At 37.0% G+C, this 20,089-nt stretch overlaps 1 pseudogene; it reads left to right on the plus strand.

The window, feature by feature from the left end:
• Positions 1-4,985: 4,985 nt before the first annotated feature.
• Positions 4,986-19,374, plus strand: LOC130854986 (lymphocyte antigen 6E-like; annotated as a pseudogene).
• Positions 19,375-20,089: the final 715 nt, after the last annotated feature.

The following is a 20,089-nucleotide window of genomic DNA, read 5'->3' on the forward strand; positions in this document are numbered from 1 at the left end:
AATATCTCTGAAACAAAACATGAACTAACAACAGCACTGTATAATTTCATTACTACTTTAAAAAGGGAACTGTAGGATGCCAAGCAGCTACTGATATTGAGTCCAAAGAAATGCATTATAATACCCACTTGTTTTGGTTATAAACACTTATTGAGGTTAAATATACAGCGAATATAGCTCTCATTAAATAATGTGGCCTCACCAATTTTAGCTATTTTTGTCATCTTCACAAATTCCAAATTATTGAATCATTTCAATTATGGTTACAGAAAGTTTCCAAACTGAGTACAGATGCTGACAAATGCCTGAAATTTCTGAACTCAGAATAGGAATGGCCAGAGAAACAGCCTCCTGGTTTGTCATTAGCAAGGCTTATTTATGTTTCACTGAAATAGAGGTTCTTAAAGAAGGCACATTGGAATCACTTGGAATACCCACAAAAAACAGACCCCTGGACCCTGCCCCAGAAATAAAGGATACAAATCTTAAAGGCAGTGGCCCAAAAATCTGTATTTCAACTAGATTCCTAGGCAATTCATATGCTGAAACGGTTTGGAGAATCTCTTTTACATTTTAAGAACTCTAAAGCTAATCAAGACAGGATTTTTCTGCTATCACTGAAATCACAAGGACTATGCTATGACCCAGAAGCACAGATGGATCTGTGTGAGTGTTACACTGATTTTCTATAAAAGCATTTCTTCCAAAGTAAACAAATAATAAGAGAATCATTAGAAAACCCTTCTCAGAACCATCTGATATCGACTTTTGGCTACAACTTTGCGGCTACTCACTAAGGCCACCAAACTGAAAGAAGCAATAAATTTTTCCCTGAATGACACAATTGCTAAAGCATCGTCACTCCCTTGCTTTAGTCAATTGTTAATAATAATATATATACACACACACATATATATTTATTCCTCCTTCTCTCCCTTCCTCCTCTCCATCTATCCACACACAGAGCAGTTTTTCAAGAGTATTTCCTGGCTGGCAAAACTGAGTTGTTAGTAAGGAAGAAGTATGGAAGGAGAGGGGTCTTACATATCTAAGAACAGTGATGTAAAATTTTTTAATTTTCACATCATCACAAATATTGTGGAAACTGGGAAAAAAGAGGCCAGATAATTAAGAAGTAACAATACACCGTTTTGTTGAGATCTCTTTATTCTTTATCTGTTTATACATAATTTTCTGTTTCCTACCTGCCACTGCTCTCTTTCTCCTCTCTTCCCAACTCTTCATCCTACTTTACATACTCCCCTTGTTCTTGCATTTATTAATCCATATGTAATATAATCACTTTATCTTCACGTAAACAGTCTATCAAGTTTTTACAGTATGTACTTTATATATTTTGGAGGATAAGATTTGACATAAAACTGATTCCACTTAATAACAACCCATATTATAACAGCATTTACCTCAGCTTGTTTTAAATCAATCTTTGTCCGGTACACAAACCCTATGATAATCAGCCATAAAAATGATTAGATAGCACACACAATTATGGGTCAGGTTTTCCATACATGGTTGGAAACGTGTTTTATGAGGTACATGTGTTAATTAAAACCCAAGATTCAGAATACAAATACATTTGGTACATAAATTTATCTGTCAAACAGCAAGGGAAAGAAATATTTCATTCATTTCATTTATTCAATTTTTTCTTGTCTTTTAAAAAGAAATACTTTTGAGAATGGCTGATAAAGAAGAGCAACCAGCACTGGTTTACATGGAAATTGATGCTCTTTGAAGCCATTTACTAAAGAGCACCTTGATTGCCTGAAAGAGCCAATGTATCTTACAAAGAGAGGTTTCCAGGAATCACAGAGAGGGACTAGCAGTGGCATTCTAAAATAGGCTAAATAGTTTATTAACATCATTTTTCTTTCACAACATTTTTGAAAACTGAACACTTTTAAAATTGAATAATCATTTTCACAAGGTGAATCCTTCAGAGATAACAGAAAATACTTGAAGAGATGCAATTAAAATTATGACAAAGCACCAATTAGAAACTGAGCACATGTTCCAATATGAGTGCTTCTACATATCTAAAATACAATTCTGAAGAAATGTACATATTAAAGCTGTCATTGCTTAGCCAATGTCATTTTATAAAATTACAGACACTATTATGCTCTTTTTATTTACTTTAAATCTTAGATAATGACTTCTATCTAGTTCCATGTTTCTTCATATGTTATTAAAATTATAAAATTACTTTCTCATCTACAATGGTTTTAGTTTCCAGTTTTAACTTTGATGTTCTCTTAAGTCTCAGAAAATATATACCTATGTACATTATAAGTAGTAGGCATGTATGTGTGTATATGCAATAGGTATACAGGTATATAAAGTAATTATATAGGTATGTATATATGTATAGTAGGCATATAAGTGTGTAAGGGGTGGTGTGTGTATATGTGTGTGTGTGTGTGAATGTGTTGATAGGGACTTTGTTTTGACTCCATATCCTAGTATAAGGTAAGTCCTCAATAAGTAGGTAATAAGTGACTTAAGTTCCAAAATTTAGCATTAAACTTTAACTGTAAAATCTTTATATGTCCTTTAAAATAAACTATTCAGCTTCAACTATTCAAGTGTGGATGTTTCAGCTATACTTAAATATAAACTTTCCCTGTGAATCTCATAGCACAGGCTTTACCATTTTCTTGGGATGAATTTTTGTATTTTTAGATTCTACATTGAAAATATACTAGTGCTTAACGGCCCTAATGAATTTTACTCTCCAATAACTAAAACAGATACGTCTCTGTCATATGTTTTTATTCAAATTTTTGATTTTATATATTTGCCTTTAGCTCTAGTTTAAAATAATGTAAGTGATGTTCTTCAAAGATGTATCAGATCCACTACAATCCAGCTTCCACAATCTGAATATATTTTCAAGTCACTGAACAATAAGGACTACCTACCTAATTATATAATCTAAGTTAAAATACCTCATAATAGGACATTTCTTTTTTCTAACTTCGAGGTAATCTACCATGAACATCCATCCTTCAAACTATCCTTCATACGGTATTTCTCACAGGATATTAGAAATAGACCATAAGATTGCAAAATTCTCATTCAGGTAAAACATTTTTAAAAAAGCTTTTGTGTATATAATGGTAATATGACATGAAACAAAAATGATATAAAACTAATAAATGTGATTCATTTATCCAAAAAAATAAAAAGCATGCTCCCAGGCATTGCTCTAGGAATCAGGAATAACAAATAAGACAGATATGATCCATGTTTTGATGGAAATTAGTCTATTAAATTAATATGAATATGACATTATTTACATAATGATACAACACTCTTTTCCATACTCCATCTTGAGATAGAGGTTTTTAAATTAGCTGAACATTCACAGAATTTACCTGGAATAAAATAGATGTAAAGATATCACTAAGTATATACTAAGTATACTAACTACATAGTAAGATTTTACTAAGTAATATATTAACACTTTACTAAGATATCTTCTAGCTTTATCTTACTATGTGTCATTGATTCTACATGTCAAATTGCTTCCCTCAGAGCTGCAGACCAGGCTACTGATCAATACTAACCTCACCATCTCCCCTCCTGCCATCAGAGGATATTATCTTTGCTCAATACCAAGGACTGTTAAAAATCTCTCTAAACAATTGCTCTCATTCTGCCTTGTTTCACTTCTCCCTTACTCCTCACAAAGCCTTCCTTTCATGCTAATAAACTTCCAAGTTCCTCAATATTGTTAAACTACCTGCAAAACAGAAACCATGGGAGAATCCCAGTGACTGCCTACTCTTTGTCTAAACAGGAATGCAGAAGACTGCTGGAGAAGTTCATCTGTCCAGATTGGAATAGGGGTGACACATATCATGCACATCACTCTCAAATTCCAGAGTGCCTCAAGTCACAACCACTCCCTCTCTCCCTAAGGCCATATTCAGAAGCCCCACTGGAATAGGAATAATTGTATGATCTCAAAGCTTAAGCGTAAAGGTGCTCCACCATTGTTCTATTTGTCAAATTAGCTTTCTCACTCAACTTCTATGCAGTCCTAACTACAATGGGAAAACATTAAATGGTTTCAGACAGGCGAGTAAAATAGGTTTGCATTTTAGAAAACCCTCTAAATGCATGTAAGGGGATACACTGAATAGTATGCAGCTGAAGGCTAAGGTAGTAATTCAAGTGAAGGATGTTTGCTTGGTTCTAGATAGTGACCGAGAGCATGAAGAAAAGAGCCAGAACTGAAGTAGAACAGAAAGTCCTTGCTGTGACCTAAAAGCTGAAGCCAGGATGGCTGGAGAATTTTTTTTCTTATCCAGAAGAAGGTTACCTCCTAGCACGGTGTTACAGAAAACAAAATAATAAAATTATCTACCTTAGAAAGTGAGCAGTGATTTGGACAAAGAAAAAGTAAATAAAGAAAGGGGCATGGATCGCAAGCGTGGGGATAAGGGTGGTACAACGAAATACCCCGGTCAGATGACGCCTCTGAGAAAGGGTGATTTAAGCAATACCTCCAAAGGCAGTGAGGGAGTGAGTCACAGGCATATCAGGGGCAAATACCACGGGCAGAGGGACAGCAGGCGACAGAGAATCTAAGCGAGGGCACTTACCCAAGGGTGGGAGGAACAACCAGAGCACCAGGGCTCTACGCAGAGACTGCTGTGGACGCTAGACTCCGCTCTCCTCGCTTGCTTCCAACCATCCCCGCTCGCTTCCCTCCCGGGGAAAGAGCAGAGCAGGGAGACCGCGCATGTGCCAGTTCTGGGGTGCCACCACCTTTGACCTCCATCCGGGGTACCGGGGACCCCTGAGTTCCCTTCTCTCGCTTCCCCGGCCGGCTGGGTCTCATTCTCTGCAGTCCTCGGGCTGGTGTTGAGGTGAGTGTGACCCGGCAAGCTGTGGAGGAAAGGGACGAGCAGGGTTGGAGGTGGGCTTGGGGTCCCCGCGACGTCTCTGTAGTGCAGATGGAGCTGAGGATGGGAAGGCGGGGTGCAGGCTCCTGGCTCCTCAGGACCCAGCTTCACCTGAGGAGGAAACCAGTGCGGCTGGAGCTGCACAAGGGAGGTGAATGTGGGGCTTCGCCTGCAGGACCTTGTAGACAAGTACAGGATTTCGGCTTTTCTTGGCACCAGTGGGAGCCACTCAGCTTTGAGCAGAGAAGTAACGCAATCAACCTGACTTATGTTTAGTAAGGATCTCCGACTGTTGTGTGGAGAATTAAATGGTTGCGTATCGCCTGTAGAAGTAGAGACATCTATTGCGAGAATTGAGCGGCATGGCGACGGTTTGTTCCAGGATAGTAGTGATGATGGTGGTGAGAAATGGATTCTGGAGATAAAGATGTAGATATAGATATAGATAGTTATAAATAGGAGAGGCAACAGGAAAGAAACAACAATCTGTTTATGTGCTTTCATTCTCTTGAAGCCCCCTGTCTGGCGCCAGTTCTCAAGTTAGATGAGTGTTCCGTAACCACGTTCTCTTCTTCTGTGTTTTTGTTGTTTTCCTTACTGATGATGTTAACCAAACCAAAGCCCCAACTCTGAAGAAAGTTAAATATGTTTATTTTCTTTTGGCTTTCTTCTCAGTCACAACATCCGATTGCAAGTCCCCAGAAAACCAGCAGAGACCTGAATGGCATAAAAGTCAAACATAGCAGGAACTGCCTGGCTCACATTAAGGCTATGTTCCTTCTACGTTGGTGTTTTATGGATTGCAGTGCATTCAGTCTCTGGGAAGACGGTTGAAAACGCATAGACAAAAGTTTTAATGCTTTGGATGGTTTGGTGATTATCATTTATTTTGAAATTTCCGATAGTATTATAGGGAAGTTGTATGATTTTTATATTTATCAAAAGTGGCCAGAGCTTTATATAAGATGAAGAAACACTTTATCAGAGGGTTATGTGTTATTTGGTGTTATCTGATTCTTTTCATTCTTCCATCCAATGTAAAGATTTAAGACCATTTATAATCATGTATGTGTTGCAATTGCATGTTTTTCTTTTTTCTTTTTTTCTTAATATAGTGGGAGTGATTTCTTTGTTTCACTTGAAAGAGGAAACTTTTGGTGGTGGAGTGAGTATCAGGGAAGGAGGAGAGAGCTAGGGATTTATTGTTTATTTACACTTTTTAGTTTTAAATTATTGTAGATTCCCATGTAAGTTGTAAGAAATAATACAGAAATACATCATGTATTCTTTACCTAGTTTCCCTCAATAGTAACATCTTGAAAAAATTATAGTACAATATCACAACCAAGATATTGCCACAGTCAAGATGCAGAACATTTCCATAGCAACGGGGATCCCTCATGTTGTTCTTTTATAGCCACACCCAGTTCACTCCCAGTCTCCACCTTCTAATTCCCCGCAACCACCCATCTCTTCTCCATTTATATAATTTTGTCATTTCGGTAATGTATAAATAGAATTATAGAATAAGTTACTTTTTAGGGTTGGATTTTTTCAATCAGCATAATTCTCTGGAGATTTATCCAAGTTGTGTGTGTTAGTAGTTTATTCTTTTTTATTTCTGAATAATTTTGCATGGTATAGGTATACCACAGTTCCTTTAACTGTTCACCAGTTGGACATTTGGGTTGTTTCCAGTGTTGGGCTATTACTAATAAAGCTGGTATAAATATTTATACACAGGTTTTTGTGTGAACATAAATTTTCATTTCTCTGGGATAAATGCCCAAGAGTGCAATTTCTGAGTAGTATGGTAGTTGCATGTTTAGTTCTGTAAAAACTGAAAAACTTTTTGGGAGTGACTGTACCACTTTGCATTCTCATCAGCAATGTATGAGTGGTCCAGTTTCTCTGAATCCTCACGAGCATTTGGTGCTGTCATTTTTTAAATTTTTTTTATTTTAGGCACTCTGGTTAATAATATCTTGTGGTTTTAACTTACATTTCTCAAATGATATTAAGCATGCATGTGCTTATATGTCCTCATTAGTGAAATGTCTCTTTTTTTGCCTATTTTCTAATTGGATTATTTGTTTTTTTTTTTTTATTATTGAGTTTTGAGACTTCTTTATACATTCTAAATACTGTATTTGGTCTTTGTGGCACTGGCTGGAACTTCCAGTGCTGCATTGAATGAGTATGGACATTCTTATCTTGTTCTCTGTGGATGAAAGCATTTATTCTTTGACTGTTGAATGTAATGTTACCTGTAGGGTTTTGTTTTATTTTGTTTTTTTGGTAGATGCTCTTTTTCAAGCTTATTCTTATTTTTATCATATATGGGTGTTGAAATTTGCTAAAAGCTTATTCTGCATATGTTGCTATGACCATGTTGAGGTAGGAGTAGATAGGCCCCAGGCTAAGCAGATACAGCTGGTCTCCTGCTGATACTTTGAGATGGGATACCAGTGGGAGCATTGGGCCCTGGCTGGGTGTATTCTTGTGGATTTCTGGGCCCAACACATGCACAGAGAAGGCCCTTAGTCTAGGGGAAGGACAAAAGGAGGGAGAAGAGGCCAGCTGGAATCTATCTTGGCTGAGAGATGCATGCGCACACCAGGACCAAATATGGAGGTGACTGGCCAGAGACAACCTGGAAAGCTGTCCCCACATAAGCAACCTAAGCTGCCTTTATGGTGCGTAAGTCATTCTGAGTTTGCCTGTGCATTCTTTCACATGCACTTTGCTTCTAGTAGACGCTTTTATTTTTTTCATAATCTTGGTCTCTTTGCTGAATTCTTTCTTCAAAGAAGACAAAAACCAAGGTCCTTCTTCTGTCTTTTCACCACTGGAATCAATGTGACTTTTAACTTCTTTAACCTGTTAATATGGTGGATTACATTGATTGACGATGTTCAAATATTAACCGGCTTTGCATATAGGGAATAAACCCTACTTGATTATGGTTTATAATTCTTTTAACTGTTATCGAAATCTACTTGCTAATAACTTGTTAAGGACTTTTACATCTGTATACATGAGGGGTGTATGTTTGTAGTTTTCTTTTTTTGTGTACTGATTATTTGTCTTATTTTGGTATTTAATACCAGTTTCATAAAATGAATTGGAAAATTTTACAATCTCATATTTTCCCAAAGAGATAGTTTTGAATGTGTTAATTCTTCTTTAAATATTTGGTGGAATTCTCAAGTGAAACCATCTGGACCAGGATATTTATTTTTGGGGATGTTCAAAATTGTGAACTCAGTTTCCTTAATATTTAAAGGGATACTTAAGTTACCTATTTCATATTGGATGAATTTTGATAGCTTGTGTTTTTTGAAGAATTGGTCCATTTCTTCCTTGTGTCAAATCCATGTGTGTAAAGGTGTTCACAGTATTTCCTTATTATTCTTTTGATGCCTGAATAATCTATTGTGATACTCTCTGTTTCATTCCTGATAGTAGTGATTTGCATCTTTTTGGGTTTTCTTTTTTCTAGTTTTGCTAAAGATTTGTCCAATTTTATTATCTTTTCAAAGAACTCTTTCTTCTCTTTCTTCACTGATATTTCTGTCTTGTTTTCTGTTTTCAGTTTAATTTAAATCTACTCATATCTTTACTGTGTCCCTCCTTCTGCTTGCTTTGGGTTTATATGGGTCTTCTTTTTCTAGGTTGTTAAGATGAGACTTAGATTATTGATTTGTGAATTTTCCTTTCCAATATATGCACTTAGTGCTTTAAGCTTTCCTTTTTGCATTGCTTTAAGTTTGTCGTTGGCACGTGGATTATTTAGAATTGTGTTTTTTAGTTTCCAAGGGTTTGGAGATTTACCTGGTATATTCTTATTATTGATTTATAGCTTTACTTCATTGTGGTCAGAGAATGCACTCCTATGATTTCAGCTCTTTTAAATTTGTTTTGTTGCCCAGAATATGGCCTATCTTGGTGTGTATTCTGGGGGACATGAAAAGAATGTATATTCTGCTGCTGTTAGGTGAAGTATTGTATAAATTTTAATTAGATCCAGTTGGTTGATGTTGTTCAGAGTTTCTATATTTTTGCTATTTTTTGTCTTGTTGTTCTATCAATTATTGAGGAAAGATAGTTGAAATATCTAACTATAATTGTAGGTTTTTCTATTTCTACTTTTAGTCTTACTGATTTTTGCTCCATATATTTTGAATCTTCATTGTTTGATGCATACTTATTTAGGATTGCTGTGTTTACTTTTTGGATTGATCTTTTTACTGTTATATAATGTCCCTCTCTGTCCTCTCTGTCCCTGTTAATTTTATTTTTTCTGAAGTTGATTTAATTTGATATTCACATAACCACTCTTGCTTTCCTTTAATTAGTGTTTGTATGATATATACATTTTTTCTTTCTTATACTTTCAACTTGCCTATGCTGTTATATGGATTGGCCAAAAAGTTCGTTCAGGTTTTTCAAAACCCGAGTGAACTTTTTAGCCAACCCAATACTTGAAATGAGTTTCTTATAGACAGTATATAGTTGGGCCATAATTTTTAATCAAATCGGCCAATCTTTGTCTTTTAATTGGTGTATTTATATCATTTACAGAATAATTAATGACATGTTAAGGCTTAAGTCTGCCTTTTTTCCCCTGTGTTCTTTTTTCTTTATTTATTTTGAATGTATCTTTCTAGTATTTTTGAGTGTACCTTTGCATAGTTTTTCTTAATTCGTTGCCATAGGTATTACATTATATGTACGTATTATCACAGTCAGCTGGAGTCATTATTTTATAAGATTTTGTGAAGTATAGAAAACTCATTTCCTTGTATATCCTTTACCTTCTCCTATTTATAATTGTTTCTTCTACATGCATTTGGAACCACTTTAGACAGTCTTATGATATTTACTTTAACTTTCAAACATAAATTAGAAAATTCAGGAGTAGAGGGAAAACTTGTCACATTTACCCATGTTTTGCTTACCATGAAATATTATTTTTTTTCCTACTTGCTGTTTCAAGGTTCCTTCTTTTATCATGTCCTTTCTGTTTAGAAAACTTCCTTTAGCCAGTTTTTTAGGGGAGATCTGCTGACAAATTCTCTTAGTTTTTCTTCATTGGAGAGTGTCTTGATTTCCCTTTTGTTACTGAAGGATGTTTTTGCTGGGTATAAAATGGTGGGCCACAGGTCCTTCCTGTTGTGCCCATTTCTTCCGTCTTCTGTGATTTCTGATAAAAAGTCCTCTGTCATTTTAAATTGTTTTTTCCTTAGAGATATAGTGTCATTTTTCTCTGACTGATTTCAAGATATTTTCTTTGTTTTTAGTTTTCATCTTAATTATGATGTGTCCTGGTATAGGTTTTCTTAGGTTTGTCCTGTTTGGGGTTATTATTTCTTGAGTCTGTAGTTTCATATCTCTTGTCATATTTGCTAAGTTTTCAGCTGTTACTTCTTCAAGTATTTTTTCAGTGTTGCCCTCTTTGCTCTCTGTCTGCAACTATGATGACAAAAATGCTACATCTTTTATTATAGTCCAGCAAGTCCCTGAGGTATGGGTTTTTTTTTTCCCCCATTCTATTTTTAGAATAGAATTGTTCAGATTGGTAATTTTTATTGTTCCATCTTCCGTGTTACTGATTTTTTCTTTTGCATCTTGCATTCTATAATGGAAGATGCAAAAGGAAGAGTCCACTGAGATTTTCATTTTCATTTGGTGGTTCGTTCTTTATATCTTTCGTTTCTTTATCAAAGCTTTCTATTTTTCTGAGGCTTTCTATTTTTTTAATTTTCCAAGAATGATCATAATTGCTTTTGAAGTATTTTTATCATGGCTACTTAAAAAATATTTGTCAGACAATTCTAATATTTCTGCCATCTCAGTGTTGGCATCTATTGATTGTCTTTTTTCATTTAGTTGGAGATCTTCCTGGTAGTTGGATGATGAGTGGTTTGTGACTGAAACCTGAATATTTAATATTATATTGTGAGAGCTTACAACTTACTTAAATCTTCTGTTTTAATTGGCTTTATTTGACACTGCTCACCTTTTGGGGAAGAAAAGGGTACCTTCTCATTACTACCAGATGAAGGTAGAAGTCCAGGTTTCCCCACTTAGTCTGCACTGACACATGAGGGGAAGGATTCTCATTTTACTGGATGAGGGTGAGGCTTCTGGCACTGCAGGTGTCCACTAATGCTGCAGTAGGCGTGACCTCATTTCTGTCAGGTGATGGTGAAAGTCCTGACTCCATTAAGCCTTCTTTAACACCTTGCCAGAGGGCACCTGGTTACTACCCAGTGAGGGTTCAAGTCCAGAGTCCCCATGTAATCTCTACTGCAGCAATCAGTGAGGGTGTAGAGACACTTAAGTACATACTTGTGAGGGCAGAAGTCTGTGCTCCCCACTCAGCTTTTGCTAATATGAATGGGCTTGGGACCACAGTTTGGGGCTTTTTTTACTGTAGTAGAGTGATTATTGTCTAAAAGTATTTTTGTCTTGTTAGGCTGCTCCTTTTTAGGGATTCATTTCTTGTCAACCAAAAATATAAATTCTAATGACCATGTGATATGAAGGAGCTGAATATCAAGATGTAAAGTAAGGTTAAATAAGATGTTATATTATCCTGAGAAGAGAGAATAATATGTTACACTAAAATGAACTGTAGTGGAGATTGAGGCTCAAAAGCTCCACTAATCCACAACTATGTCACCAAGTACTTAAATTCCTGGGATAGGAGGAGCTTGGAAAGTGCAAAGGAATTAAGAAATCTAAGAAACCTAATCATGTAGCATAAGTCATGTGGGACCATTCATTTGAACTTTTCTGATCTCTGTTTTGCTCACCTAAAAAAAGGAGGGAGTGGGATTGTTTAATTTCAGTGAACCCTTCTAGCAATGTAATTCATTCTACAATTCTAAATTATTATATACACAAAGAGAAATTAATAATTCTTTTCTATTGAGCTCAGTGAAATTAAAAGATATTTAGTTGGGTAAATCACAATGTGATTCAGACATTATTTAACACTAGCCAATGACAAAATTTGAGGAGACATTTTCAATCAATGTAAGTTATAAATAAAATATAAAATTGTTAAAAAGTGATATGATTTGCATGAACCAATCAAAACTTGCCTGTTCTCTTATCTAAAAAAAACACTGTTTTATCGATTAATAAACCATTAGCAATCCAATAAATACTGGAGGACAAAGAACTAAAAATGCAACTCTGTGGAGAGGACAGATCAGATACTCTTCCCATGATAGAAAACACTCTTCAGTATCAGTAAGATACGATCCATTTAAATTACAGGCATACTTTGTTTTATTGTACTTCACTTTATTGCACTTCACAGATACTGTATTTTTTACAAAGTGAAGGTTTGTGGCAACCCTGCATTGACCAAATCTGTCACTGCCATTTTTCCAACATTTCCCCACCTCTTGTTTCTGTGTGACATTTTGGTAATTCTTTCAATATTTCAAACCCACCACCAAAAAAAAGAAAATTACAACTTGCTAAAGTCTCAAGTGACAGTATTTTTTAGCAATAAAGTATTTTTAAATTAGGTATGTACATTTTTTTAGACATAATGTTATTAAGACTACAGCACAGTGTAAACCTAACTTTTATATGGACTGGGAAACAAAAAAATTTGTGTGACTCACTTTATTGCTATATTCATTTTATTGTGGTGGTCTGGAACCAAATTCACAATATCTCTGAGATATGCCTGCACATGTAGCCAAGTGCTAAGTTTTTGTTGTTGTGTTTTTTTTTTATTGGAGTATAGTTGATTTAGAGTGTTGTGTTAGTTTCAGGTATATAGCAAAGTGAATCAGATATATATATATTATACATATATATTATTTTTCAGATTCTTTTCTCATGTAGGTTATTACAGAATATTTAGTAGAGTTCCCTGTGCTATGCAGTAGGTCCTTGTTAGTTATCTATTTTAAGTATAGTAGTGTGTATATGTTAATCCTAATCTCCTAATTTATCACTTCCCCCCACATTTCTCCTTTGGTAACCATAAGTTTGATTTTGAGATCTGTGAGTCTGTTTCTGTTTTGTAAAAAAGTTCATTTGTATCATTTTTTATTAGATTCCACATATAAGTGAAATCATATGATATTTGTCTTTCTCTGTCTGACTTACTTCACTTAGTATGTTAATCTCTAGGTCCATCCATGAAGTACTAAGTTTTTATGTAAACTTAAAGTTGTTACTCTCTATAAGTGCGACTTCTGACAACTCACATTTTCACCACTTCCTCAATTGTAAAATGATGGCAGTTCAGCAAGTCTATTTTAGATATCCATTTCAGTTTTAAAGCTTTATGGTTTTATGATTCAGGTTAACTTATTTGTGACTTAGTTATTTGTGGTAAAATACCAAGGGTCAAACTCCATCAGTAAACGAATGTATTATTCTCCTTTATCACAGCCATACCCAGTTATATACACCATACTGCTTCACCTTGGTGCCCTTTCCTGCACCTTCACTTTATTGTTCTTGGAAGTACTCTATGCCAAACAGTTACAACTCACATGCATAGTTGCCTCTTTGGCCTGATTATCACTTGGAACTGCTCTACTTCCATGATATTAAACTTAGAATATTTCCCTGCCACTTTCATGTTCCCACCATTCCTTCTCCCCCAGGTCCACTGACTTCACGTTTTCCTTTTCTCATGTTGTTAAGTCCCATGATTCTAAGCACTACAGAAAAGTCATCTAATTGCTGATTGAATCCCCTAAAAAGTCAAGTAAATAATTTTAGAGAAACCCTCAACTATACCAATCACTTCTTTTATTTATCTACAGTCAAATGTCAAGCCACTATTAAGAGATCCATAAACATGGTCATGTTTTTAATAATTAATGAAAAAATCCTTCTTTCTATTTCAGGTCTCGCTTAAACTTCCATACCACCAAGTTTCTTGAACTTATTAGACTGTCATTTGGTGCTTCAGTTTCTTATACGTTATCGTTCCATTTTTGCATTGGATATCTATTCACATTCCTTCCCTGATCTCGAAGGTCAGACACTCAATGCCTCATAAATGCCAAATCAAATGACATTTCTCTGTCATATAATTCTTTTCAGCGGCTTTGTCATTATCAACCACCAAATGCTTTTCAGGTTCAGGATTTTCATTTTCTACATAGCTATTATATTTTCATCCCCAGAGTTTTTTTCTTGTTTCTTTTTCTTATTAATATTTCGAGGGGATGTCATTAAACAGTAGACTTTAATAACTATCTCTATGCTGATCACTGCCAAATTCTTAACTCAAATAGATTTCTCAGAACTGCATATTTCAACTGCTTACTTGATCTTCCCTTATGCATGTCCTGTAGACCAGGGGTCCCCAACCCCCGGGCTGCGGACTGGTAAAGATCTGTGGCCTGTTAGGAACCAGGCTGCATAGCCAGAGGTGAGTGGTGGGCAAGCCAGCGAAGCTTCATCTACTGCTTCCCATCACTCCTGATCACTTGCATTACTGCCTGAATCACCCCCCCCCCACCCCATCCCTGGAAAAATTGTCTTCCACTGAACCAGTCCCTGGTGCCAGAAAGGTTGGGGACCGCTGCTATAGACCTCTCCAACACAATATACTTAAACTGAACTTCCTTTCCCAAGTTATCTCCTTCTCCTATAATTCCTTTTTTCTGTAATCTCCATCCACATATTATTTCTTTACTTTTCCCATTCTTCACTACAAAATATTTCCAGAAAACTCTTTTTTAAGTTTTTTTTCTTATTTTTTTTTAAATTATTGGAGTATAGTTGCTTTATAGTTGTGTTAGTTTCTATAGCAAAGTGAATCAGCTATACACATATACATATATCCCCTCTTTTTTGGGTTTCCTTTCCATTTAGGTCATCACAGAGCATTGAGTAGAGTTCCCTATACAGTAGGTTCTCATTAGTTATCTATTTTATACGTAGTGTCAATAGTGTTTATATGTCAATCCCAATCTCCCAATTGATCCCCCCCCCTTACCCCTTGGTATCCATACGTTTGTTCTCTACATCTCTTTCTCTATTTCGGCTTTGTAAATAGGATCGTCTATACCAATTCTCTCAGATTCCACATGTATGTGTTAATATACAATATTTGTTTTTCTCTTTCTGACTTACTTCACTCTGTATGACAGTCTCTAAATCTATCCATGTCTCCACAAGTGACCCAATTTCATTGCTTTTTATGGCTGAATAATACTCCATTGTATATATGTATCACATCTTTATCCATTCCTCTGTTGATGGACATTTGGTTGTTTGCATGTACTGGCTATTGTAAGTAGCACTGCAGTGAACACTGGGGTGCATGTGTCTTTTTGAATTACGTTTTTGTCTGGATATATGCCCAGTAATGGGATTGCTGGGTCATACGGTAGTTCTGTTTTTAGTTTTTTAAGAACCTCCATACTTTTATTCATAGTGGCTGTATCAGTTTACATTCCCACCAACAGTGCAAGAGAGTTCCCTTTCTCCACACCCTCTCCAGCATTTATTGTTTCTAGATTTTGTGATGATGGTCATTCTGACCGGTGTGAGGTGATATCTCATTGTAGTTTTGATTTGCATTTCTCTAATGATTAGTGATGTTGAGCATCTTTTCATGTGTTTGTTGCCATCTCTTTGTCTTCTTTGGAGAAAAGTCTTTTTAGGTCTTCTGCCTATTTTTGGATTGGGTTGTTTGTTTTTTTGATATTGAGCTGCATGAGCTGCTTGTATATTTTGGAGATTAATCCTTTGTCAGTTGCTTTGCGTGCAAATATTTTCTCCCATTCTGAGGGTTCTTTTTTCGTCTTATTTATGTTTTCCTTTTCTGTGCAAAAGCTTTTAGGTTTAATTCAGTCCCAATTGTAATTTGTTTTTGTTCTTATTACTCTAGGAGATGGGTCAAAAAAGATCTTGCTGCGATTTATGTCAAAGAGTATTCTGCCTATATTTTCCTCTAAGAGTTTTATAGTGTCTGGCCTTTAATCCATTTTGAGTTTATTTTTGTGTATCATGTTAGAGACTCTTCTAATTTCATTTTTTTTCATGTAGCTGTCCATTTTTTCCAGCACCACTTATTGAAGAGGCTGTCTTTGCTCCATTGCATATTCTAGCCTCTTTTGTCATAGATTAGGTGACCATAGGTGCATGGATTTATCTCTGGGCTTTCTGTCGTGTTCCATTGATCTATATTTCTGTTTTTGTGCCAGTACCTTACTGTCTTGATTACTGTAGCCCTGTAGTATAGTCTGAAGTTAGGGAGCCTGATTCCTCCAGCTTTGTTTTTCCTTCTCAAGATTGCTTTTGCTATTCAAGGTCTTTTGTGTTTCCATACAAATGGTAAAAATTTTTGTTCTTGTTCTGTGAAAAATGCTATTGGTAATTTGATAGGGATTGCATTGAATCTGTAGATTGCTTTGGGTAGTGTAGTCATTTTCACAGTATTGATTCTTCCAATCCAAGAACATGGTATGTGTCTCCATCTGTGTGTGTAATCTTTGATTTCTTTCCTCAGTATCTTACAGTTTCCTGCCTACAGGTCTTTTGCCTCCTTGGGTAGGTTTATTCCTAGGAACTTTATTATTTTTGTTGCAGTGGTAAATGGGATTTTTTCCTTAATTTCTCCTCCTGATCTTTCATTGTTAGTGTATAGGACTGCAAGAAATTTCTCTGTGTAATTTTGTATCCTGTGACTTTACTAAATTCATTGATTAGCTCTAATATTTTTCTGGTGGCATCTTTAGGATTTTCTACATATACCTGGAAGAAATGGACAAATTCTTAGAAAGGTACAACCCTCCAAGACTGAACCAGGAAGAAACAGAAAATATGAACAAACTGGTCTCAAGTAATGAAAATGAAACTGTGATTAAAAGTCTTCCAACAAACAAAAGTCCTGGGCTAGATGGCTTCACAGGTAAATATGATCAGACACTTAGAGAAGAGCTAACACCTATCATTTTCAAACTCTTCCAAAACATTTCAGAGGATGGAACACTCCCAAACTCATTCTCTGAGGCTACCACCACCCTGATACCAAAGCCAAAGATATGACCAAAAAAGAAAATTACAGGCCAATATCACTGATGAGCAGATGCAAAAATCCTCAATAAAACACTAGCAAACCGAATCCAACAACACATTAAAATCATATACCATGATCAAGTGGGATTTATCCTAGGAATACAAGGATTCTTCAGTATACACAACTCAATCAATTTGACACACCATATTAACAAATTGAAGCATAAAAACCATACGATGATCTCAGTAGATGCAGAAAAAGCTTTCGCCAGAATTCAACACCAATTTATGACAAAAACCCTCCAGAAAGTGGGCATAGAGGGAACATACCTCATCGTAATAAACGCCACATATGAGAAAATCACAGGAAACATTTTTCTCAATGGTGAAAAACTGAAAGCATTTCCTCTAAACTCAGGAACAAGACAAGGGTGCCAACTCTCGCCACTATTATTTAACATAGTTTTGGAATTCCTAGCCACAGCAATCAGAGGAGAAAAATAAAAGGAATCCAAATTGACAAAGAAGAAGTAAAACTGTCACTGTTTGCAGAAAACCCTTTAGATATACCATCTTAATATTTCAAATTCTACTTGATGTCTAGTGCCATTCCAAAACAAGCAAGACAAGCAAATGAAAGAAAATGAACAAACAAAAAACTAAGAAGAAGTGTCCTTAGAGATATAAAGACAGTCATGGTTGAATGGTGTTAGAGATTCCAGGCAAGAAAAATGGGGTTCAAGGAGATACGATTAAATATTCCAGTGCTACAGAGAGGAAAAATATGTTAATGACAAGTACATTTTGAACTGGTTTTGAGGACTAGACTATTAGTCACATTTAGAAATTAATGGCAGATTAAGAAGTAAAGGCAATAAGTGTTTATTCTATTTAAGACATTTGGCAAATGGTTACAGTGTTGAGGAGGCAGAAGGACATGGAATTAAGAGCACACATGTAGAATCTGCAGCAAACAGTAGGAGAAGCTATCTAAGATAGGCAAAAAGAAGGTAGACGTGTATATCAATAATAATAAATACGTAGTAATAACTAATACCTTTGATGTTTAGAGTTTGCTTTATGTCAAGCCCTGTGCCAGGTCCTTTACATGTAATGGTGTTTAATAGTTTTTACAAAAAAAATCCTGTGTGATAGCCTTTATTGTTTATTAAATCAAACACGTGCCTAAGTTTCCTGAGTGGTGAAATGGAAAACAACACGAAGTTGCTTTTGGCTTCTGTTATAAACAGTGTCAGATTAGAGGGTAACATATTTTATGCACAATAACATAACAGAAAGATTTAAAGATCCTAATTTAGAAGTAATAATACACACAGATGAACTCCAAATGAAAAATAATGATTTACAAAGAATGTTTTCTAAATGTGAAAATAGAGCTTAGGTTTTAGGAACAGAATAACCTAACACTTCTCACATGGTATATTTTTAGGATGCTGCAAAAATTAAGATTAACATTTACTCAGGGACCTGACTAGTGTGAGGCAAACAAAGGAACTAGTGCAAATTTAAGGAAGCACTCATGCTTAGGTTCATGTAAGTGTAGGGTCAGCATTTGCACTGAAGAGTGAGTATCTCCTTAAATTTTTTGTCTTAGACACTTTGCTGGCCTCACCCTAGTCCTAGCCCTACCATTTGTCAAATTTAATATGATCTAAAAATCTTACAAAAAGTAATGCAACATAAAAATTAGAAACATTTGCTAAGCCACCCCCAAAATAAAATACTTAGGAATAAACCTCACCAAGGAGGTGAAAGACTTTTATATGCTGAGAACTATAAAACATTAATAAAAGAGACTGAGGATAATTCAAAAGAAAGATATCCCATGCTCTTGGGTTGGAAGAATTAATATTGATAAGATAGCCAGCTTGCCGGTGGGGACTGTGGGCTACCGCGGGCGCAGGCTCTGGGGCAGATTGGTTGCGCGGCTGGGCCGGGGACCTGAATCCGCCGGCGAACAGGGCTGATTTCTTCGGCTTCGTGGGACCCAGACAGGACGCCTGTCTCCTCCAGAGTGAAGGTCTTCCTGCTGGTGCTGCTGGCTGCCCTCCTGGGTGTGGAGTGAGCCCACTCCCTGGTATGCTTCTCTTGCGTAAATAAGAACAGCAGTTGGTACTCCCTGAAGCCCACCATCTGTTCTGATACGGACAACTACTGTGTGACCTTCTCTGCATCCGCTGGCATCGGGAACGTGGTGGACTTTGGCTACATCCTGAACAAGGGCTGCTCCCCGATCTGCCCCATCCCAAGCATCAATCTCAGTGTGACATCTGTGGACTGCTGCCAGAGCTTCCTGTGCAACATCAGTGCAGCCGATGGCAGGCTGCGGGCCAGCGCCACTGTGCTGGGCCTTGGGCTCCTGCTCAGCCTGCTGTCGGCTCTGCTGTGGTTTGGCCCCTGACCGCTGGGACCCTGGGCCTGGCCCAGACTCCCAAAGCTCAGGAAGGAAAGAAGCCCAGCCCCTCCCAAACCCAAGAGGATCTCAAAGCCTCCCCCTCTGACTCTTCACCTTGCTGATCCCACCCTTTCATCCCTGGGTCCCCACAGGCAAGCCTGCCCCCTGCACCCACACCTGCCAGCTACCCTTACTTCCTGGTCAGCCTTCCTAGGGGAACCTGGAAACCGAACCTGAAGGTCCCTGAGTCAGAACACACTGAGACATGCTGGGAGGAGCACCTAATCTCAGGCCTGCCCCTCTCCAGGCCCTGTCCACCCATAGGTGCAGAAGATGTGCTGTGTGGACAGGTGTGTGGTCCGTGTGCCCTGCCGGGCATGTGTGAGTGTGTGGCCACCTCTTGGCCTGTGTTCAGGGTAAGGGGTGGGAGTCAACTTCAGGAGCCCAGCATTGGCAGCCCCTAGAGCCCCAAGCACCCACTTGGAACTCCTTTCCCCTGGCATCTCTGCACACCTCATTTCACTCACTTCACAGGCAGCCTTTTGGGAGACAGGGCTTTCACTGTTCCCAGGTCTAGGCTGCTGACCCAGGAATCTCTTCCCACCCCCAAATCTAGCTGCAGCCCCCACTCCCTCCTTCCACCCCCACACTGGAGCCCTCCTGCTGCTTTGGTGCCTCAAATACAGATGTTCCCACCCTTAAAACAAACAAACAAAACAAA

The sequence above is a fragment of the Hippopotamus amphibius genome, chromosome 6 (assembly GCF_030028045.1).
Source record: "Hippopotamus amphibius kiboko isolate mHipAmp2 chromosome 6, mHipAmp2.hap2, whole genome shotgun sequence".
In the NCBI taxonomy this organism is placed as follows: domain Eukaryota; kingdom Metazoa; phylum Chordata; class Mammalia; order Artiodactyla; family Hippopotamidae; genus Hippopotamus; species Hippopotamus amphibius.